This window comes from Macrobrachium rosenbergii, chromosome 46 (genome assembly GCF_040412425.1).
Source record: "Macrobrachium rosenbergii isolate ZJJX-2024 chromosome 46, ASM4041242v1, whole genome shotgun sequence".
Lineage (NCBI taxonomy): Eukaryota > Metazoa > Arthropoda > Malacostraca > Decapoda > Palaemonidae > Macrobrachium > Macrobrachium rosenbergii.
In genome coordinates, this window is record NC_089786.1 from 12,712,277 (window position 1) to 12,738,776 (window position 26,500).

General features: G+C 35.1%; 1 pseudogene; it reads right to left on the bottom strand.

Annotated features, from left to right (window-relative positions):
- Positions 1-26,211, bottom strand: part of LOC136830371 (piggyBac transposable element-derived protein 4-like) — a 78,464-nt pseudogene extending 52,253 nt beyond the window's left edge.
- Positions 26,212-26,500: the final 289 nt, after the last annotated feature.

Here is a 26,500-nt window from a genome sequence, read left to right on the forward strand (position 1 = left end):
AAAGTAGCTTATCTCTACCTAATTTTTGCTTCTAACTATGGGACTCCTGAGTAAGCCCACTGGGGTCTGTAAAATTACTTGTGTCCTAAAGTGACCAAAAGGTAGGGGTGTAATATTTTCCAAACGACCTCTCTCACTCCTGTAGCATTTTCGTAGTTTCAGGAGAGGTAAAGTCACATTTGAATGCACAGCAGAGTTTTCATTGGAGGAGCTGTTCACTTTGGCTGAGGTCGCAGTTCTATGATAGCAAGTCAGACTTTCGTCAAGATTATAAGCTTCCTGGGTAGTGGAGAGCAGGTTGCTGTTTCTCTTGTAAGATTCTAAATTTCCTGGGCTGACCTACAAGTCTCGCCCTCCAGGTTCTCCCAACCTCATTCTCTTAGAGATAGTAGGATTTGCAAAAGACAAGCAAAGAGAAAAACGTGCTTCACAAAACCATACCACTTTATGGTGGGCATCCTAGTTAATCATTCTAAGGTTGGAAAGGTTAGTTTTCAAAAACTTAGAAATCACTGGAAGGAGGGATTTAAGTCTATAATCCAAGACCAATTATTGTCCAATTTCCGCTTCTCAAAAAGAAATCTATTTAGGAATCAAAAAATACAATGTGATGAGTTAGAGAAAAAGGGGCCTACACATTTCTTCAAAAATATTAATGGTGAAAACCTTCTGAATCTTCTTCACCCAAGGTGACTTGTTACCTCAATTTTTTTAACATCTATAGTACATCTAAAAATCATTCTATAACAAATTTTCTTATGAGTTTCACACATACAGAACTCCATCAATGGTAAATACGAATTCCTGTAACAGTAAACTACTAGATCATTTTGAAGAGCAATGCTGCTGCGGTAGCTGAAGGCTAAGACTCGCCAAACCCTGCAATAAGGATTTAACCAGAAACAAGAATTTAAGACAGAAAATGCATGCTACATTGAGAAGCAATACTCTCGAGGATAAATGAAATTCTTTTCTCTTCCAGGCTCGAATATTTGATGATCAACCTCACATTTTCTCATGAAAGATTAATTTCTTTACCAGGGTTCAATTCAATATTACCAGGGAAAATACGTGGATAGAACTGCGAAAATTAAAACAAAACTGTTCCACTTAATATCAAGTGATAAAACGACAACAATGTAATTAACAAGAGCTATACGCACACTAAGAATGTAGTCTGTAACAACGAAAAATACAGAGGGCGAAGTAATGAGGAAGCATGCAAAGAAAGATGTAAAATTTAAATAGAGTAACAGGACAAACACATATAAATTAAAGACATGCCATGAACATTTTGTATCATTTCTCTTCATGTCATTCGAAAGCCTGGAAGTTAAGGAGAGAGAGAGAGAGAGAGAGAGAGAGAGAGAGAGAGAGAGAGAGAGAGAGAGAGAGAGAGAGAGAGAGAGCGAAAGCTGGCAAAAAAAAAAGTTGCATTTGATACTTCATATCCATCTGCTTTAGATGAGAACACAGATGGGAAGAAGCTAACATTCCAGGACAAAAAACTAGTAGGGTTTGGCTCTAATTAGAAATCGATTTCATAAATATAAACTATCGTCAGTTTTTCGGCAGAATCCATACCCTATGAAAAACGTCGATACCTACGCTCCTATTTAAGAAGCAAGTTTATTCTTTAACGGAAATCTCAGTCAATCTAGTCTCACTACCATTCAGTGCATACACACAACTGGCTTTACTGAAGCTAACAACGCGTTTCCTATCGATTATTGACTAGGAGAAATATGACATCCTGGTGATGGTTTTGTGACACATGTTAAACTTCATGCAACAATCATCTGCATTTAGGCTGCTGATTTACACGCCCACACTTCCAGCCATAAAGATAAAGCAAGTAAAGTTTCATTTTCTTCCTCTTTTCTGTTGGGTCCGAGAGCCGTATCATTCAGACAATCTCGTATTGTGTCTAAATGGCTGGGAGGAATTCTGTTGAAAAAACGGAACATCTGCTCGCCACTGCATTTTGTGCCCTCTTCAGCTAATGACTAATGATGCATGTCACTGATGAATAGCCCTTTCAGTACGATAGGAGGGAGAGCCCATTCTCTCTCTCTCTCTCTCTCTCTCTCTCTCTCTCTCTCTCTCTCTCTCTCTCTCTCTCTCTCTCTGTGATTCAGCATCATAATTATTCTGGATTATAACAGTATGCTCTATAGGTTCCTTAGATGTGATTCAGTTCCCTTATGATAAATAGATAAATTAATAGATGACATAAAAACCATCCAACTTGATGGAATTTCTGTATTAAGCAAACAACACACAGATTGAAAGCTGATTTTACAACTAGGGTGAAGCCTTATAAATCACAATTTTGCCCATTTTTTTCTCTAAAGCCTGCTAAAAACCGAGGTTTCGAATGGAATATTCTTAGCGTTAACCAAAAATTGTAATTTATTAGCCTGCTAGAGCAAGGGTTTTTCAACAGATTAAGAAAAACGAAAAGATGGTTACAAAAGAGACAAAGAAATGAAAAATTGGACTACAACTGATAATCATCACAAACTAACCTCAATTTATCCAACGTAAGCATTGTTAAAAAGATCTATATATTGCAGATTTCTCCTTTTGAGTGACAATAGATCCTTTCCTTAAAAGTAAGTGGTGAGAAATGGCTCAGGAGGTACGTAAGAAAGGAAAAATTCCAAAATTCTGGACTTGAACACAATTACCCTCAAGTTCAAGATTTAATCATGTCATGTTTGTTTTCCAGCCAGGGTGGACATTTCTTTTCTTCAAAAATATTTTCTTATTATACTCAGCTTTTCCTCTAAATATGAAATTGAACAACTGAAACTCAAAATCAATAAATCCAGCATCAACTTCGCACCATTAAAATCAAAGGGAAAACCCAAAAATTTATTTAAACCAAGTTTTTTGATCATGTCACGTCTGTTAGCCAATATATTTATTTTTCAATATTTTCCATGCGTACATTCACACTGGTTCTACAGACTTTTGCGAAGGTGCCATTTCTGTGACTTTACCGAAAATACCAATGAACTAACCTTCACATTAGAGAACACCACGAGAGAAACACTGATGATCAGGTGAATAGTATTTCCCTCCTTAAATTCTCTATTTAGAAATTGCATTTAAAACTCTATCCAACACAGGTTAATCACTTAAGCAGGATTTCTCACGTACTTCATAGTCTATCAACGCAGGATATGCAGAGCATTTGAAGAGCTAAAGTCACAAGACTGCTTTAGATGTTGGTGGCTTTAAAGTAACCAACCAATTTCTCAGAAGCCGAGTTAAAAAAAGTCATAAGTGTTGCTGAAGTCTTCCTGGATGCTTTAGAAGCATCAGATAAGAAAAATATTTTACATAATATCATCAGCCGCATACGTTTCCAAAGTGGAGAATGACGCTCAGCTGAAGACTGACAATAGAATAGAATATAGAATTTAGGTCAAAGGCCAAGCGCTGGGACCTATGAAGTCATTCAGCGCTGGAAAGGAAACTTGACAGTAAAAAGATTTGAAAGGTGCAACAGGAGGAAACCTCGAAGTTGCACTGAGAATCAATCGTTAGAGAGGGAGGAAAATAAGATGGAGGAAACAGAATATGAATGGAGATACAGTAAAGAAATAAGAAGGTTGCAGCTAAGGAGGGGGCCTGTAAGGAACCTTGCCTACAGTGCACCGCAGGGACTGACAGCACTATCTCCCTAAGACTGACGATTGGGGCCATGATAAGAAAAACCAGTATCCAAAGAATATCAGGACTGAGTCGAAAAAACGTCCCGTTGTGCGTGTGACGTCAGGCGGAGACAGCCACATGGGGCTGCCAGAGTTTGAAGTCTTCTTTGGATACTGAAAAACACATCCGTTCAAGAGAGACTCATCCCTGGTAGTTGGACAATATGTTTCTAAGATCTTGTAAGAAACCAAAATTAGTCATTTGTATCGACAACAGATCTGATACTCATCCACAGATAAAAAAAAAAACTCGGCGAGTAAATAGAAAAAGCTACAAAGCACTAGAGCCTCTATATAAATCGCACATGACAGAACAGCAAGCAAGAATGGTATCCTGCCTTTCTTTTAATTCAGATAGATCAGATAGACTACAGTGGGCAAGAAAAGAACTGAGGTCCAAGAGGTTTGGTATATCATTCGGGCCTTTCACTTACAGGTCGAGGAATTCGCAGAGTTCGTTTACATTTCTGCAATCATATCACTTGTCTTTTAACGAGGCTGATCAGCCATTTCATGAAAGAAGGCTCTTGAGTGGCACTTTTCTTGCAGGATGAAGGTCGTTTTAGAAAGCCATAACGGTCTTCGTCCATTTTAAAATCCATAAAAACCGTTACTTTTGGACGATCTCTGTCCCTTTGAAAGTGTTTAAAACTACAACTTTTTCAAAATATATAGGATTATATACAATAAAGAGATAGTCTTTTACAAATATTACTGATGTGACAACTATAAGTTAATACAGCTGAAAAATACTCCAAAAGCTCCTCTCGTTCTACCATCAGAGACGATGACCTCATCACTTATGGAAAACACTTCGCGAGACGCCACGAAAAGACGATGAGATCTGGAAAGGTGGTGGGGCATGGCCAAGTGATCATTAGCCCACCCTTTTTTTATTTTACTTTTCCAGTTCTCCCAATTTTCTCTCCCGGGTATTTCTTGCTCTCCGTTCATAACCATCAACTTCCGCGCCAGTTTCCTTCAAGCGCCGCTGCTTTTTCTTTTTTTTTTTTTTTACCGATGGTCTCTCTCACCATTAAGTTTCTCTCTTCCTCTTTCTTTTCGCGCTTTTTCTCGTTATTGCCTGGAACACGTAGTCGTTTTCTCACGCTTCAGTTGTCATATTTTTTTCATTTTCCTTTTCTTTTTCTTTAAATGCGGAACGAAGGACTAATCTCATTGTTAAGATGAAAAGTATTATATTGCCCAAATTCATGTAAAGTATAACTTCTAATAGCCATTCAGTATCGGGTTAATTATTTTCTATAGTGACACATTCAGAATATTTATTGCCTTCATTTAATTAACACGAAAAACACAATTTCGCATTATCTTTACCTAAACTAGACTAATTAATTCTATTCCCTTTTTCATCTCAGTTTCTAAAGTAAGGGCATTACAGGTTTTTTTTTTTTTTTTTTGCTGCAAAAAGATATTTTTTCATTTTGTTTTTGCAAGCATTTTTTTTTGGCTGCAAAAGATTCTTTTTATTTTCTCGTAGTTGTTTCCTTGCATAGCAGTCTCTGGGGACACAGTAAGAGCTTTGCTGATCATCAACTGTACTTACGTTGTGTTTATGCTCATGGGTAATATAACGTGCCTTTCTCTCTCTCTCTCTCTCTCTCTCTCTCTCTCTCTCTCTCTCTCTCTCTCTCTCTCTCTCTCTCTCTGTAATCTCTCTCATGTCATTTCTCTTTCTCTGCCTCATGGGTAATGAAACTCTCTCTCTCTCTCTCTCTCTCTCTCTCTCTCTCTCTCTCTCTCTCTCTCTCTCTCTCTCTCTCTCACCCGTGTCTAATGCTTGCGCGGGAGATTTGCGTAAAACAAAAGTAAATAGGAGAAAATATTCGTAACGAGGAAAGCATTCTCGCAAATAAGAGTCATGAGAGTAAAAACTTAGGAAATAGTGTTAATGCTAAAATAATAATATATTTCGAATTTAATTAACTAAAATAAAATGCTTTGTCATTTGGAATAAAAAAAAAAAGGGTTCTACAAAGTTCTACGGCCTTACAAATTAGAAGAAAATAACTCCAAACAAAACATTTCAAAACATCGTACTTTTCGTGAACGAGAAGTGCACGATTCCTATGAGATTAAACGATATTATATATTTATGTGAGTAGCAAAGCTTATATCAAACTGTTATAACAAATGATGAACATTTGACCTTCAACTCCCTCAGTCGTCCCTTCCTTTTGGAAATCCTAACGTCCTTGAATGCTTCCTCTGCCTCTTTTCGAGTCTGAACTCAACTCTTCTTTGCCATTTTCATTTCATCGGTAGATTCTATGCTTACCAAATATATCTGCATGCATATATCTGCCTAGCCTCATGGGTGTTGAATCGCGTGAACGACTCCTATAAAATGTCTTCTCACTCCTATAAAATATCTTCTCACACCTATAAAATATCCTCTCACTCCTATAAAATATCTTCTCAATGTAGGTCTCTTGATTACCATCTTATTTCTGCTGATTCTTCCAAACAGCAAATTCCTGAGATGTATGCTAGTATTGCACAGCCACGTTTTTTTTTTTTTTTTTTTTTTTTTTGCCATTCCCCTAGGTTAGGTTAGGTCAGGTTACGTTACGTTACATTAATATCTGGTTAGTAACTTGGGTGTGGAAAACATAATGAGTTAATTTTAAAGATTTTCTATGGTTAGTTTTTAAGATATGGCGCTCCACTTTTTTTCAAGGAAAGGTCTCGGTACTCGGTACATCTCGGGAAAATGCTTCTCCTACGCCCGCCCCCCTCCTTTTCTTTCCTAACACCTCTTCCCCTGTTCCCCCCACCTGCCAACCAACTACCTCCAAAAAAAAAAAAAAAAAAAAACAGCTGTTATGGCAGTTTGTGATATTCCAGGAGGCAGATACATAAACTTTTCGCTTTATACTTAGCAGGGACCATCACCAAATAGGTAACCATAACAGCCCTATGCATAGTGCCTTACGCTGGTTGAGGCCTTAACATTAACACATGAAACACGTCCCTTAGAAATTACTGTCATTTATTTCTCTCCAAAGAAAAAAAAGTCTGTAGGGGGTCGACTTATTGAGCTCATTACATCTATGCGGTTGTTCGCAGGTTAACCAGACATGAAATAGAGTACCAGCCAACTAAACTAATCAACTTTCTGAGGACAAGGCAAGCCTATTCTAAATATTAAGGATTTTCTGTACTCACCCTCTTTATTTTCCGACAGGAACCTTTGAAAGTCAAACCAGATTCAACAAAAGTAACTCTTGTAAGTTTATATGATACATATCCTATTCCCTAAATGAAAATCCTTCACGCCACAACCAAGCCAGAAGAATTATCCATTCCACATTCCTAAAATAATGCAGCTGCATGTGAGGAAGGACATCCCATTTTCCCTGCCTCAAGGGACTGAATCTAAAACAACTCGTCTAATCAGCGACCCAGCTATGAATTCCGGTTTGTGTTACTTATACCCTCAGCCCTCAGATGACGCTGCTTTCTTTCATGGTTTTTTGTCCTCCAAGCGGACTAGATAAGACCTGGCAGGTTCATTCCTGTGTTATGTATATCTAGGTCAGCAGATTTTCATTCTGTTCGCCACACACATTTCTGTCGCCTACTGGAGAAATTTTCGATATGTCTACAAATATAGCTAACCTTCCCCTGCGTTAATAGTTGAGTGTTATTTTCTCTTGGGTTCATACCTAAACCTTTCTGCCCTAAAAATGGAAGACTGCAGTATCTGCAAAAGTACAAAACTTAGAAAAATGTAGATACTCCCCTGTCTTACTACTGATTTTACAGATACTGCAAATGGGACCCCCTAAATACTCATGAAAACCATTGAAGAATCATTCTGAAACTGCAGTAACTTGTGCATTAATGTTTCACGAGCCCAATAAATGGCGTATCCTAATTTCGAAAATTTTGCTGATAATGCAGTTTTCCATTTTAGGGCGGCTTTGTTTCCCACCTGTTTATTTTTTGCCCCACATCTTTCCTACAGTGACGGATGTCTAAGACTTTAAAAGTATGTACTGAAATATTCACTGTTAATATCCTACTCGAGGAGCTTCATCCTCCTCAACCTTGTGTTCCGAAAAAGTTTTGAACTAATATTGGTAATTCACCAGTACTTATTTATTTCGGTAAACGCCCACCCCCATCCCTTCCCTCTTCTTCTCGATCTGAAACACTGCTAATGATTGAGGAATGAATAGCAATGCTATTTTCGAAACACCTTGAAAAGCATCCATTATCCCTTCTCGATCCTCAACCCTGAGTTCCGAAAAATTTTTGAACCAATATTGGTAATTCACATAGTACTTATTTATTTCGGTAAACGCCCACCCCCATCCCTTCCCTCTTCTTCTCGATCTGAAACACTGGGAATGATTAAGGAATGAATAGCAATGCTATTTTCGAAACACCTTAAAAAGCATCCCTTATCCCTTCTCGATCTGGAACACTGGGAAGGGCTAAGGGATGAATAGGAATACTACCTTTTAAACACCTCACTTTTCTAGTTGTGTGTTTTCACGAATTTATATAACATACCCCTGCTATAGCAGGTTTGTCTGTTATTTTCTTTTGGGATAATACCCAACCCCTTGTCGCCCAGCTGTTTATTTTTTGTCCTTCATCGATTGAAGTCCTAGACTTTAGAAGTAAACTGATAAATTTACCACAAATATGACTATAATTCAAATCAAGCACCTACTCGAGAAGCTTCATCCTCCTCAACCTTGTGTTAAAAAATCTTTTTTGAACTGATTTACATTTTACCGTTTATTTCGGTAACCCGACTAAGGGATGAATAGGAATGCTATCTTCCAACCACCTCACTCCTTAAAAACGGACCAACTTGGACCCACTTAACAAATCAATGGAGGCAATTAATCTTCTTCGACGGAGTTTGTCTGGAGCCGTAAAGCGTCTTCTCGAAGGACTGAATTGAAGATAGAATTTAGGCCAGAGACCAAGCACTGGGACCTATCAGGTCATTCAGCGCTGAAACGGAAATTGACAGTAAAAGTCTGAAAGGTGTAACAGGAAGAAAACCTGGCCGTTTCACTATGAGTCAATTGTTAGGAGAGGGTGGAGAGTAATGTGGAAGAAAGAGAATATGAAAGGAAGTACGGCAAAAGGAACGAAAGGGGTTGCAGCTAGGGGCCGAAGGCACGCTGCAAAGAACCTGAAGTAATGCCTACAGTGCACCACATGAGGTGCACTGACGGCCATACCCCCCTACGGAGATTCTTCTCGCAAGAGGAATGTCACAGGCAGATCGAGATGATTTCACAAGCGAAGGAGTTCAAATGCAAGGGAAGCGCTGGAGGGTGAAAGAGCGGCTGCAATGCAGGTGAAAAAGCAGTGGCGAATGATTAACGGAGTGGAATAAAAGATGTGAGGCGATATGGAGAAAATGGAGATTAATTATCCATAAAAGAAGAAAAACCAGAATACCTGGATGCAGAAACGAAAGATGGGTATAAAAGACGATTTGATATATATGCGGAAATGAAAGGATCCCGTAAGATATAAAAATAATTTTAAAAAGCTGGCAAAAATAAACTTGCACCAAGGACCCTACGAACAAACACACCAAATAAAATACATATATTAACCAAATTAATTATACATTTGAATACAGTATCATTCTTCTTCTTCTCCTCGGCTCAATCTCTAATTGGGGTCGCTGTCTATAATGAGCCTTTTACAGCCGTTTCTAAAACTCACTGAACGGCCTATTTCATGAATCGTTTCGGCAGAAGTTTTACGGACAAAAGGTCTTCACTGGATGGGTCGATATCGTACTCGCCTAGCGCTCCCCTGGGACCGCGTTCGATTCCCCGGCCGGCCAGTGAAGGATTAGAGGAATTTATTTCTGGTGATAGAAATTCATTTCTCGGTATACTGTGGTTCGGATTCCACAATAAGCTGTAGGTCCCGTTGCTAGGTAACCAATTGGTTCTTAGCCACGTAAAATAAGTCTAATCCTTCGGGCCAGTCCTAGGAGAGTTGCTAATCAGCTCAGTGGTCTGATTAAACTAAGGTATACTTTTTTACGGGCAGCTCTTCCTGACTCCAACCATTCCTGTTTCTGTCCTCTTTAAGTCTAAATAGTTCACGTAAACGAATTCCAGTTCAACTGGTTAATGTCTATCCCAGTGACCTTGGCAGTACGGATCCACAGAAACGCAACTCCCCTCAATTAGTCACTATGTTGTTATTATCATTATTACACATAATATGCGGCATTTAAAAAATGCATAGAAAACTTCCATAAAGTAGTGTTCAAGCGTGGAGAGAAGGACTGGAAAGACACATATTGTATATGTATACATATATATACATGTATTTATATATATACATACATGGTGTAACGTAAAATAATTTCATTTGTATTACTGTCATGGTATAATAAAAAAACTGAAAGAAAGGTACAATAAAGTATGTATGCATGCATGTGTACGTGTGTGTGTATATACATATAAATATACGTATATATAATGTTTGTATGCAAGTGCGTTTGTGTGCGCGATATATCCAGTGCATGTGTGTTCGTGTCGATAGACATCAAAAAGTTTCTCCTAAGAAGGACTGGCTCCGAAGATGAAACCACATTGGTCACTGCCATATTCATTCTAAACTTCTGACTCGTGGATGAACACCACGTAGAGAACTTCCTAACCGAAAGCTCATTACCTGAGAATCCAACCTACCACATGCGCTGCACCATTAAAGTTGAGAGAGAGAGAGAGAGAGAGAGAGAGAGAGAGAGAGAGAGAGAGAGAGAGAGAAAATATGTGCTAAAATTATGAATCTATAAAGTCTAATGTATATGGTTACAAAAATCTCCATATCATATCATATACAGTATATATCATGCAAATAAATGGTATTTACGACAGAAGCAGTTACACCAAAATGAAATGAAGCTCAACTCATAAATCTGCTCACTGTCAGTGGTGCCATTAAAAGATACAACCCTACTGGTTGAAATAACGCGTATATATAAATATTCAACCAAATCGAACAGTAATTAACCAAACAAAATGATAATTTGAAATCCTATGAGTTTTTAAATTTCAAAGGATTATGTTTACTGAAATGTCAAATATAGAACTTAAAACTTGACCAATGTTCCACCACAGCTATTTGGATATCTAAAGTATTAGAACTTTGCTATAGTTGACCATTAAAATCATCAACACCGGTAAATGGCGACTTTTGGGCAAAACCTCTGGTTTAGTGGCAGTTTGATGACAAGACCCTCTGACCCAGATTTCACCAATTTGGCTCACACATAACATGACTGTAACACTTCGCAGGCCTGGTGGCAGACTGACAGAGTGACAGGGTCACAGGGAGTCACGCAGTTCCGTGCGCCAGTTAATTTTGAATTTAAATGCCCTTTTACATGGCCACATAATATCCGTTATGTGGAGGTCACTAATCTTTTTATCGCTTCTGTTGTTGCTTCTTTCGTTCCCTTTATAGCTGGGATATAAACCTCCATGACAGCCCTATAACTTTATTTTTAGAATTCTCTCATTTATTACCCAGAGGACAGCAGTATGTTGCCAGATCCATCAAATTAATCATCTAATAGAATGCATGCATGCCTACTTACCATTTGACAACATTTCTGATGCTGTGAAGATGAAAAATGATTAGTTTCTGATGAGCTGGGGTTAAGTAATAACACAAAAGCGTGACAACATAAATACGCCAAAAGGAATTCAGAAAGTTTCCTGCGAAGGATGATGATGAAAAGCCGCAGCTCCCAGACAAAGTTGATTCAAAAGAAGTCGCAAAGAAAAGCGGAGGTGGAAAGGAAAAGATCTGCAATATTTCAACGACCAACTGACACAGAACGAATGGCTGTCGCCGATGGTCATGCATCAATATAAAACAATAAATAAAACGAGAGAGAGAGAGAGAGAGAGAGAGAGAGAGAGAGAGAGAGAGAGAGAGAGAGAGAAATCAAATATTTGGGGAAAACTGAATTAGCTGGAGTTGTTAAGCGTCACATGAGGTGTTAACAAAGTTTAATTGACAATCATGGCTGAGCTTCAGGGATTTCGACATTCACGTTTGTGGGTGTTTACATTCGTTAGGGTTCCTAAGGTCAGTTTGTTTGTTTGTTTTTCTTTATAAATTTTTTTAAATCATCTTTGTTAGTGTTCATAAAGTTATAAGCGTTTTTATGTTTGATATGCATCTGGCCACCCAGTTTAACCTAAATTTTCCTTCGATGTAGTTCTTTGTAAAGCCTGTGCTTTTTCATATCTGGTCATTTTTATACAACAAGAATGATCCTTAAGTATTTATTAAAATTCTTTGTGAAATTTTCTTTATGATTGTTTATGATTCACAAGATTATCCACCTTTTGTATCAAATCAAAATTTTAGAAAGTAAACTTGACGTATTTTGTTTCGAGATTCTATAAATCCAACGGGAAACCAATTTCGGGGGAACATAAAAATCAGAATCTGATTCAAAATCTAACTACCAGTAAAAGACTCTCTCTCTCTCTCTCTCTCTCTCTCTCTCTCTCTTCTCTCTCTCTCTATATATATATATATATATATATATATATATATATATATATATATATATATATATATATATATATATATATATATATATGCATGTGTGTGAGAGAGCTCTAAACACATATACATACATACATATATACAGTGTATATATATATATATATATATATATATATATATATATATATATATATATATATATATATATGTGTGTGTGTGTGTGTGTGTGTGTGTGTGTGTGTGTGTGTGTGTGTGTGTGTGAGAGAGAGAGAGAGAGAGAGAGAGAGAGAGAGAGAGAGAGAGAGAGAGAGAGAGAGAGAGAGAGAGAGAGAATTTTAATAACCGGTTCAGAATAATGTTATGATTAATTACCCACACTGAAAAGTATGGATTAGTGTTCAAAATCCTTTTCCGTATTTGAAATATCTCATAAAAGGACCACATAACTCTGCGCATGGGAAATTAATTTTGGTAGTGATACAAGTGTATCGTGAAACACTTGATAAACAGGTCGCTGTCTGTCTGTCAGAAAAACCGCTGCCTGCTTGCTCAAGAGAGAGAGAGAGAGAGAGAGAGAGAGAGAAAGAGAGAGAGAGAGAGAGAGAGAGAGAGAGAGAGAGAGAGAGAGAGAGAGAGAGAGAGAGAGTCTTTCTCTCTTGTAAAGACTGGAGCGTCATTTCACAAGTAAGAATGGTCGGCTTTGATCCGAAGATGAGGAACCTACTACCTTTTGACCTCCTGATGGGGTTCTATCTCTCTCTATACATAATATACTATATATATTACATATAAAACACTAACACAAATATATATATAATGTATATATATCATATTTATATACATACATATATATAATTCTAGACAGATAGGAGCACAACAAAGTAGTCCCTCCTTTAATGAAACCAATCGTCGTTTAATGGCCAGACGAAGAAACCATCTAAGAGCATTGTAAACAAAGACATTTGTTTACGATGAAAATGAGCATCAAGAGTGAGGGGTTTTGACCTAATGAATTATTTCCAGGAGCGCAACAAGATTTACTACCATGTACCAAGTCGATAAATGAAACAAGAACAATTGATGACATCTAGTTAGCGATAAGAAAAGCCAACACTAGAAATACATAAAAGTTTTGGCCTCTTTTACGTAAGATTAGAGAAAGATCATTCATCCATAACGACGTAACTACTATATCCAAGATGCCATATTTATCCCACTATAGATATATACCACAAATAAACAACCAGTTAATCAATAATAAGAATACGAATGAAATTTGGACACCTGTTCTATTTCAACCCACAGCAGAACAAGTAAAAAATGCGCCGAAGTTTCTTCGACGCAATCGAGTTTTCTGTACAGCCGCTACAGCGTATAATCAAGGCCACGGAAAAAGATCTGTCTTTCGGTGGTCTCGGTATAATGCTGTATGAGCCGCGGTCCATGAAACTTTAACAACGGCACGGTGGTGGCCTGTCCTATATCGTTGCCAAGAGCACAATTATAGCTAACTTTAACCTTAAATAAAATATAAACTACTGAGGCTAGAGGGCTGCAAGGGCCTCGGTAATTTTTAAGATCTGAGGACGGACAGAAAAAAGTGCCGACAGATAAAGTGCAGACGGCACAACAGTTTTCTTTTACAGAAAACTAAAAATGATTACTTCAATGAGCATTTTCTTTTTTCATGCACACATTAACACATTTCCATAAGCAAACAAATAATCCTTTAATGCGCTTAGAAAATCAAACGTAACATAAGGAATAGATTAATGGTGAAAAAATCCCTCGTCATTTTACTGTTTGCTTTTAGAGACAGTTACTATTATTATTATCATTCAGATTCAAGCTTCCAAGGAATATGGTGCTCATTAGGAAGTAAGAGACGGTAAAGGGAAATACAGAAAGAAGAGATCTCACTTATTAAAAAGAAAAAATAAATCAATAAATTAATATATACTGTACATAAAAATGTAAAAATGTATTATGAAACGTTATACTTTAATGTTTCATAATACATTCAAAAGGCCGATTTCCCACTTTCCTTTCTGGGGCAAAATGGAAGGATTATTCTCATCAGTATCACAGACCAGCAGCATTGGTAACCTCGCTGAGCAAACAGAGGGAAATAGCTGTGGACACAGTGTTAACACTGGGTGTCGTCATGTCTATCTCACGGTGTAACTTCACCAAACTTATATAATTATATTATACTTATCATCATTATTGAGATTTATTAGTCCAGATTCGCCTTCCAAAAGAGACAAAAACAAGCAAACAAACAAACAGAATTAAGAGGGTTAACGACTTGGATGTAAATTAAAAATTACAATTAAAAATGTAAATTTTTCATCGATGGCATTTACAATAATAATAATAATAATAAATAAAATATTATTATTATTATTATTATTATTATTATTATTATTATTATTATTATTATTATTATTTTAAAGTCCCCTAAAACAGCTAGCGATCAAAACGCCTAAAACGGCTCACATTTACGAAAGATTCTCTTTCTCGCAACTTTCCTCAAGCAAGACTTTACCAAAGCATTTGCATATGAATGAAGCCAACGACGCATATACTTAGGTTTTTTTTCCTTTCAAGAGGGAGAAAGAAAAGTTCTTGCCAATCAAACTGCAGAGAGTGGCTCGAGGTAATTAGAATTAATTGGGATTAATTAGACACAGAAGGGTAGAAATAGTCGTACCCAACTATTAATCCAAAGACCGAATTTGTGTCAATTGACGGGAAAGGTCTTCTGGAACTTTCTGTATGCATCATAAAGTGTAGTACACATACATAATTGAAAAACATATTAAAACAAGCGATACAGTATACTTACATTTATTTATTTATTAACATACACCCTCCAACTTGGCGGGGATAACTCCAGTAGATTTTTTTTTACGCCAATGAATCTAATCTTTTATTCACATTGTTACGGTTCTTTCCTTTTTATAAATAACCGAAAAAGTAATACCACGGGGGAATCGGCAAAGGAATCTCGATGAATTGTTATGCACTTTGAGGGGCGGAGCAGCACATGACATTCACTTTTTATTTAGTATCGTAACTTGGCGTCACACCACAAATGACCAGAGGGACAAAGAATATTTCATTGGACGCAGGCATGATGGAGGATGTGCAAGCAATGAGTTTGGAATTTCGGTTCACGAAAAAAGTGTCAATCATTTTTGTAATTACATTCTCCCTCACCGGACCAATAGATTATCTGGGTTTCTGAGCGATGCATTACATTACGCTGAATAAAATATACTTGCGATGAAGGGGAATGTAACTTATTTTGTCAGAGCTTATTAAGTTTGGGTCTCCTGCTGAAGATGGAGACAGGGAAAGGATTCCTTTATTTTAGATACCTATCAATCGGTATGGCTTATTAACGGAAATTTATATCAATTGGCAATTATTTTAAAATAAAAAATGTGAAATTGACAAGCACTGACATATATCTTTCAAGAAAAAGGACGGAGGGCATCAAGGAAATGAAAACAGCGTGGAACATTAATGAAAACACCTCACAGGAAATGATCAGCAGTATCAACAGGTGTAATTATTTATATTCTCATTTTGCACACGGTTCTTTAATGGATCATATAATAAGATTCCTATGCTCATGGCCACCTTTAGATTAAAAATGATAATTTTCTCCCCTTTACTACATAGGTGCAGAATCATGTGGCAAAATACATGGTCAATATTGAAAGAAAGTTTGCATATATGATAATAATACCAGATTTTTTATTTGAATACCGAATCACATAACATCAAAATTCCATGTTTTATGTATTTTTATTTTTTTCAGACCTGCTGATGTCATTAAATGTTTCGATAACTACTGAAATAGCTTCAAGAACGATACGCTGGCTATTTTCTATTTCATTCAAGCTCTCTCTCTCTCTCTCTCTCTCTCTCTCTCTCTCTCTCTCTCTCTCTCTCTCTCTCTCTATATCTCTCTCTCTCTCTCTCTCTCTCTCTCTATCTATTTATATATATATATATATATATATATATATATATATATATATATATATATATATATATATATATATATATATATATATACATATGTATGTATATATATGATAGCATAATTCTTATATTACACATGTAATTTAAGTCATCACACTTAACCATAATAAATTTCAAATACACACAGAAATTCATATAAATGTCGTTCTCCACAAAAAAAAGTAAACATCTCCAAATATTTTCGAAACATATCGCTTCGCTTCGTAAGGGTTCATGGCGGCTAAGAACATACTGGCTGGATCCAATTAGGAAAATTAGGTTAGTCTGTGAATACAGGTGTTCTTCTGCGCCTTTCTTTGGTCCTTCTCTCACTCGGCTCAAAAAGGATGGAGAAGAACGCGGGAAGAATAGAAGTGGATTGCTGAGAAAGTTTCTAGCATAGGATGTTATTAATTTTTTTCACTATTTTCATTACTGGGACTTAAAAAATATAAGAGAGAGAGGGAGAGAGAGAGGGTGGGGGAAAGCGTTTTAGGCTATCATTCGTCAAGGATTAAAAAAAATAAACAAACTGACATTTATTAACGAATTCAGAAAAAAAAAAATTATACTTCCCAATTGTATACACATGCATTTAAAAAATATCAAAAGACTCGATAATACAACTATTAAATTCTTTACCAAACCCTTCCAACTTGGGGGAGTGCTCTGATATGTCGATTTTAACAATCACGAATTTATTGTTTTCATTTTCCGTGTTACTAATTCTTTGCATTTCATGAATACCCAAAGAAGTGACACTTTGGGAAATCAATAAAGGAACACTAGATGAAGAACACAGAAAAGCAAGAAATTATTTTTTAATTTAATATCGTAACTTGGCGTCACGCCACGAATGACCAAAGAGGGAGAGAATACTTAGGGGAATGAAGGCATGATGGACCACGTGAAAACAGTGAGCTTGGATTTTCGGTTCAGGTGGAAAATTGTAAAGCATTTGCGTAATTAAATTTTCCCTCACCGGGCCAATAGACTGTCTGGATTTCCGAGCGATGCATTACATTACGCTGAATAAAATATACTTGCGATGAAGGGGGAATGTAATTTATTCTGTCACGGCTTATTGAGTTCGTCTCGTGATGAAGATGGCAGACGAATGGGATTTTTTTTTTTTTTTTAGTGGGGGATTTTTTTAGAGGGGGATTTTTTAAAGGGGAGATTTTTTAGAGGGGGGATTTTTTAGAGGGTTGATATATTTTAGAGGGGATTTTTTTAGGGGGGATTTTTTGTATAAAACATTATTCCTTTACTTTTAAAATGTATCTATCAGTCCGACTATTTCGATCATTTGTACTAAGGACTACATATTTTAAAAGGTGACATAATATGAATTAGACTTTACTTCAATTTTTACAAGAACGTCGACAAAATTATCAAGCAAATAAAAAGTGAAAAGCAACAATGACTCAAAATATAAAAACAATGCAAATCGAGTAACTATTATAAAGTGACGAATGAGTTCTTCGGTTTAATTTGAAATTATGGGAACTCACAACGTTGCATCGGGTGTTGTTCGTCTTCCATATATGATTATTTGTGACCCCAAATATTTCTGGTACGGCTAAGGAATATCCCATATCTCCACTTTTCACCAATCTGTCCATCGGAGGGTTAATTTATTTATTATTATTATTATTTTTTTATAACAGAATACTAAGTAAAATTATTCCAGCGACGCAGACTGCACGAATCAGGAAGATTAAATGAAAAGGCGCCACCGATATCATTTACTATAAGAATGGAAAATGACTGAGACTGCCGAATACAAAGACGTAATTACAGTATTTGTTATGGCTAGTGTACACAAAAATCCTAACAAAATAGCTTACGTACATTTCTTCCTGTCCACAATATTAATGTACACAAATCGGTTTTCATATCCAAATTTTGAAGAGCAGTAGGTATACAGGTAGCCTTCAATTTACTAATCTATAATAATAAGATCCGAGTGGCTCTTTCTTATTTGTCCGCCCGGGTGGGGGCGGGGTAGGTAGGGGATCGGGAGGGTAGGGGAGACATGACAGGCAGCGCCGGGTTCCACTGCAGCGTAGCACGCGCCATCAAACTCGTGATTAAGTAAATGTTATTTAGGAATGCAGGCAACAAAACAAAATATCCTGATACTTGATCACACAGTGCAATGAATGTTGCAAAAAAGACTTTTAATAACAATAACAGCACAGGAATATATAGTACAAAATCTCTCTTTTGCTATCATACTACCAATTACGAACAATTATACGATGAGAAAAGCCATCATAAAGAACTCTCCCGACAATATCAAATGATTTTTTATATCAAATCCCTCGCATATCAATTGAAATTTTTTAGCTGGCATTGCAGATGTCGTTCACTAGAGGTCTAAAATGCTGGTTTATTCCAATGTCATGCTGGGAAGAAATATAACAGAATCCAGATTTATAAAAGAAAGATTTGTTCAGAAAATGGTTATCAGTGTAGAATTATATATTCGTATACCTGTGTGTGTGTATATATATATAATATATATATATATATATATATATATATATATATATATATATATATATATATATATATATATATATATATATATATATATTATATATACATATATAATAATATAACACACACACAAACACACACACACACAAGTACACACACACACACATCATATATATATATATATATATATATATATATATATATATATATATATATATATATATATATATATATATATTTATACAAACCATATATATATATGTGTGTGTGTGTGTGTGAGTAATAAATAACTATATGTATGTATGTATTAACAGTTCTAAATAAAGTACTTATCAATAGCCACAGACTCCCAGTTACATTCCACTGCTTTTATTATAATTTTTTTCGCTGTGAATTTTTGCCCTTCGCTTAATCTAAAAACAGTACCAGAAAACGAAAGGTACAACATAGTCCGCGAATAAATGATAATTTATGCGGTATAAATAGCCTACAAGAACTCTTGAAAAAACGAAAACCTTCAATTCGCCTGATACAGTGAAGACACTTTGTAAATCAGTGGAGTTTTACTTATATGATACCTTAGTTTAACCAGACCACTGAGCTAATTAGCAGCTCTCCTAGGGCTGGCCCGAAGGATTAGATTTATATTACGTGGCTAAGAACCAATTGGTTACCTAGCAACGGGAACTACAGCTTATTGTGGAATCCGAACCACATTATAAAGAGAAATGAATTTCTATCACCAGAAATAAATTTCTCTAATTCTTCATTGGCCGGTCGGAGAATCGAACGCAAGCCCAGCAGAGTGCTAGCCGAGAACGATACCGACAAGTCCAATGAGGAACTAATCGGTGGAGTAACATTCAGTGACAAAGCAGTTAACTGAAAACGCGCTCCTGTCCTCTAATACAAGTGCAGAAATAACCACAAGGACAAAAACAACTACAACATCAACCGGAGTCCTTTCTGCAACCGAGACGAAAGGGAAGGCAGGTCCTGAGCCTGAGGACTTTTACCGAATAGAAGGAAGGAAGGAAGCGTCGAAGGAAGGAGAGGAAAGCGAAACGGGAAACGACCTTCTGTCGACTTCCACAAACATTTTGTACTGCCAGACTCACTTGCCTTGCTTTGCTTTGCTTCTGCGCCAGGTCCTCGTGCTTTAGATATACATTGCGTATATTTAAATGCTTATCTATCTATATCTAATATATATATATATATATATATATATATATATATATATATTATATATATATATATATATATATATATATATATTATTGTAATGACCAGAATATTAACTTAGCCTTTTTTTTTTTCACATTTTAAGGGTTCGTTTGTCACTACAAAGTGTAAAGAAATCGAGAGACTAAGACAGTGTTGTGGTCACTGCAATCACATAGATGTGTTGTAAGATAAGTAGATTCTATATATATATATATATATATATATATATATATATATATATATATATATATATATATATATATATATATATATATATATATATATATATATATATATATATATATATATATATATATATATATAGATAGATAGATAGATAGATAGATGATAGATAGATAGACAGACATATAGACAGATAGATAGACATATAGATGGATAGATAGATAGATACATAGATAGAGAGAGAGAGATATAAATATGGGATATAAGAATACTTATTCGCAGGCTGGATATTCTATGTTCCATTTTAAGCTTCCACTACAAGAGTGATCCTCTTATATTTCTGGTCAACATAATATTAGAATAAACTAGCTTTTTAACACCTAACTGATTAACCCTTTGATTACGGCCGAGATGAGACACGACTTACCACAATCCGGAGGGCTTTCAGACGGACACCCGTAGCATGCTACCAGACGCATCGAAACAAACAATCATTGTAATAGCGTTTGTATTTGTTGTTTTGCTGCAAATTAACCTGTTTTATTTATATGATAACACAGATAGTAGCGATCCGTGATATAGATATGTAATTAATGTAACAACACAAATAAATAAACATAGGATAAGTACTATATCGGGGTTTAGTGTTACAGAGGTATGCACTGCACCGATTGAGGATGACAGTCTTTTTTTTGTCATTTTCTACCCTGTTTGAACTGTAAAGGACAAATACACATCACAGTTGTGTATTATAGTTAAAAATTATTTGTATATTCGTCAGACAAAAACTAATCTAAAGAATGTTCATCATTTTATGGTTCCGCTTACTATTCCACTAGCTACAAAAAAAAAAATGAGAGAGAGAGAGAGAGAGAGAGAGAGAGAGAGAGAGAGAGAGAGAGAGGCGTGACAGAATAAAAATTTTTACCTATGATTTATTCCTTCTAATCGTACATCAATAACATTGGAGAGTAAGTGAGACACAATCACAATATTGGTTGCAATATTAACCACATTTGGGTAATATTTTTATCAATGATCAAGCACCCAGCTGACAAGGGATACGCAATCTAGAAATTAGATGAATCTCTGCAGGCTTGAAAATGGTTTAAAACCCAGCTTCTTCCCAATATAGGGCCATCTGCCATCATAGTGTTGATAACGCTTTATCATTCAGTTCGAATTAATGAACCTCCGACAATGTCTGCCAAAAGGATGAAGTTCAAGACTGGCTAATAAAAAGACTGAGAGAAGTTAGAAGACATTCATGTAAAGAAAATGATTACGTGATTGACAGATCAAGCAAGAGATCATGGACATAGTGTTAGCTGCCTACATATCACTGCCAGTATAATGCAAACAGAACTGATATGGGTGCAGGTGAAATCATATGCGGCAAAGAATCATTTTAAAAATCAGACCTAAGCTCCTTTGGTCAAAGAAGCAATTGAACTCATATCTTCTGACAACTGGGCTAATGATGAGACATGCTGAAGATATAAAAAGATGAGACAAGCTCAAGAGATGTTTGCATTGATAAATATATAGATTTTGTTATCGATGTAGCATCCTCTGACGAGGATTCTTCATAAGTAATGTCTCTCATACTGATTAAATAACCATTAAGCTTTCCTTGTTGTGTGATATCCTGTTGAACACTGAAATTGAAATAAATTGAAATATAGATCTGTTTTTTCGACAGAAAGTGGCAGAAATATCTTAAAATCTACATATAACAGAAATGCCAGTGATGATCATATGACAGTGTTTTAAAAGCACTGTCATAAATGTGTAATATATATTATATATATAGTTATATATATATATATATATATATATATATATATATATATATATATATATATATATATTCTTCAGGAGTTTGAGTTTTTGAATTAAAGTTGTGCATTACTGCATTCAGCTCTGTTTTCTCAGTTGTAATGTTGAATTACTAACAGTTAGGTAATATTTCATATTAAATATTCTTAAATATTGTTACACTCATATATATATATATATATATATATATATATATATATATATATATATATATATATATATATATATATATATATATATATATGGGTGTAAATAATATTTAAAGAATATTTATTATGAGCTATTTTATAGCTGCACAGTGAAAAATTCAACCTTGATACAGTTATGAGTAAAGACGGATCACGGTATACACGAAAGAAAAAACAATTCAAAAGCTCAAAAAAAAAAAAACTATATCACAATTATATGACTTCGATAACAGCAAAGGAACAGTAATAAAAACTATAGTAGATGACGTAATCTCAAGAACATTGCTCAGTACAGCATCCAAATAAACAAAACTGAAAATGAAAGCACATCTAGGTTTCCAAATTCTTGCATCTATCATTTTTCATATATTGAATTTTTTTTTATCTAAAATTCTTAAGTGGGACAACAACCATCAGAAACTTTCTATTATAGTACACGTGCTTGATAAACAGGCGCAAACAATGAGAGCTTGAAGTCAGAAGGTTAATTGTCAGTTTAAGAGGGCAAAGTCTCTTCCTAAAACGGTCGTACCATAGTAACCCCCCCGGCCTTTCTGTTTACTCTATTCAGTTTTCATCCTCTGGACTTTACTACTGAAGGTAATCTATTTCTTGTTTTGTCATTGTCATTTTTCACCCTTTTTTTTAAAGCATTTTAATTTTGTAAGCTCTGTTGTCAGTTTTAATTAGTGCTTTTTCATCTTTTAGCCAGAAAAGATGGGATATGGTGGATCCCAGCGCACCCTATTAATAAATATATCAATGATGAGCTGACTGTTCTTCCTATCTGTACTCCCTACTATATGCATATATGTATATATGTATATATATATGTATGTATATATATATATATATATATATATATATATATATATATATATATATATATATGTATTTATATGTATATATATGTATATATATATATATATATATATATATATATATATATATATATATATATATATATATATATATATATATATATATATATATATATATATATACATATATATATATCTTTCTTATCTATGCATCTATCTCTGTGTCTAACTAACTGTTAATACACACTAACACACACATATATGTATACATACGTATATATTAACTTTATCACATACACAATTGTTCTGTGTATTAATCTAAATTAGCAAAGGACTTATTCAAATCCGGATGGTATCTATAGATACCATGCAGTTTGAATGAGTAAGTCCTTTTTAGTAATATATATATATATATATATATATATATATATATATATATATATATAATATATATATATATAGTATATATATATATATATATATACACACATCAATACGAAGGAAGCAGTAGGGAAAGGTGATCCTCATCATCTACAGTTTATTTTCAATGCCGACGTTCCGCGACGAATCTAAGTCGCATTTTCAAGGCTATAAAATATAATATAATTTGCGAACATCAATAACAAATTAATGCAATGGCAACTGGCCTTATGTAGTAAAATATTTAAACAAAACACCTCATTCCAAGACAAGTCAATAATGAGTAAAAGGAGTTCACTAAAATCTTAAAACAACCTACCTATATGAAAGAAAGAACAATAACATAAATAAGTACAAAACAGAGTGAGGAAAACCAGTTGCCCAACTAGGCTATAAACAATTTCACTGAGGACGATTGAGTATTTAACGACGGCACAGTCTTCCTGATAATTATGGATTCTAGGATGGTTAAGTCGTTGTTGTTCTGCACTCGGCCCAGGATGGAAAAATCCTTGCTGTCAATATAAGTTTTACATAACTTTGAATGATTTCGTATATTTGATTGCTCAGGATTAGATAACCTGCTACCATGACTTATGCCCCTAAATCTATGGACCTTCAACAGCCTCCTCGTGCATCCCACATATGAGTATCCCGTGATCACATCCCGGGCAAGTGTACGGTAAACAACGCTGGACGAAACAGAGGACTGAGCTGGTCTTTGACTCTGAACAGAGACTTATTAAAGGGATTTTTCGGGATGATTTTCAGGCTTGTTGGAAAACTCTTTTTGAATAATGGCTGTGCATTTTCTCCTAAAAGTATCATCATGCACGAAAGCGGAAACTTGCATACATCTTTAGTTTCGGCACAGTCGATTCAGGTGTTGCCGAGTCATTTCTCTGTAGTAGCAGTTTATTTAGGATCTGGAAAAAGTCGTGATGGAAACAATTATTATTGAAATATTTCACAAAAAGGATATCTCATCGTGGAAACTCTTCCAGTTTGACGAGTGGGTAAGCCCTATGGAGGAGGGTTAAAATAGAGTTCAGTTTCAAATGAAAGAAACAGAACTACAAAAATTCATTCCCAAACCAGTAATGACAATTGTGTAAAAACCTGAGTCACCTCTGGAAATAATAAGATCAAGGAAGGGGAGTTTGTTATTTACCTCTTTCTCCATAGCGAACCTTATGCTTGGATGTTGTCGGATGACGAACTCCAGAAAGGACTCTGCATGACATTCATGACGAAATAGGGAGAACGTGTCGTCAACATATCTTCGATAAAATAGAGGGCGGAACCTAATGGGACATTTTCATTATGCGCTCCTCCAGGGAGCACATGAAGAGAAGTAAAATTGGACAAAGTGGTATCCCATACATCCTTCAGTTTGTTTATACAAAATCCGACAGTAAAGGTCGTGTCCAGCACGGCCAGCTCTAAAAGTTGTTTAAAAATGTCCTACTAAAATTATTAAAAATTGCATCTTCATCAGTAAAAGCCTACTTAATATTATCTCAGTATTATTATTATTATTATTATTATTATTATTATTATTATTATTATTATTATTATTATTATTGATAGCTAAATTCCACAGTTATGTATATGTACATATATTTAAAGACAAATATACAACTGTGGATTTGCTACCATTTTAAGACTCATACTTATGATATTTTTTGTCACTATTATTTTTTTAGAACATGAACTAATCATATGACAACATTTATTGGTACCATTGATCTGGAAATGGCAAGCCCAAAGCATAAGCAGACAGGTTTTCCAGGAATATTGGAGTTTTCCAAAAGTGTCTTTACAGTGTTCTGAAGACTCTAAAACTTATTTCTTTCGAAGAAGAATTTATTTAAAATAAGACAAGCGATTTAAATTACTCTGTATCCTTCAAAAATCTACTATTATAATTTGATGCTGGGTACCATAAAAACTATATATTTATAACTTACCTGCTATGCGAAAAACTTAATCATTCCTTGCTGGAGCAGCCATCTCTCTCTCTCTCTCTCTCTCCCCTTAATAAGGTGATCAATGCAATGGAGAAGCCTCATTAAACAAAAGGTCACTTTTCTCTTATTGGGCGCTAGTGATGACCATTTCAGAAACAGAAATTTGAGACCAATCTATTTTTAACTATTGGGAAAAAATTAATACACACAGACGCACAAAACCAGTGTATACACATCACACACATATATATATATATATATATATATATATATATATATATATATATATATATATATATATAAAATATATGTATATATACTTATATATACATATATTTATGTATATGTATCTATCTATAATAATAATTTCCAAGTTGATCTTGTCCTCCCCGGGGTGAAATTTTCTAGAAAGCTTTATTGCCACGAAAATAGCATTTTTTTTTAAGAAATAAATGTAAATGTAGCGAAAATCATCATCGTATCCTTTTCCTCGTCGTCGGAGGAGATATCTATCTATCTATCTATCTATCTATATGTATATATATACATATATATAGATATATAAATATATGTAGATATACATACATATATATACATATATATATATAGAAATATAATATATATATATATATATATACATATATATAATATAATTGTTGTTGTTTCAATCATATTATGATAAAGCCCATCACCTTCGCACACCCAGTCGTTTTTCAGACAGCAGCTCACAGAAGCCAGACCCATCCTTCGCCATCGCCAAGCGGGCAACGGCCAAAGCAGGCCGAGATATGTAGTGAATTATTGAAACACTTACCAGACACATATGTACTTAATAGTTACACGTTCTTTTCATCTCGTTATTTCATTGCGCTTGAGAGGTTAGACCAGAAGCCGATATTCAAAGGGAAAGAATGAAAGAGCAGATGAAGGGCCGCGGAAGCGAACCCGAGTTATCTTTTTTAATATGCACGAGAGGTGATAGACTTTTATCCTTCGTGGTTAGTGGGCAACGACTCCCTTGTGATTAAGGTAACTCGGGTTCG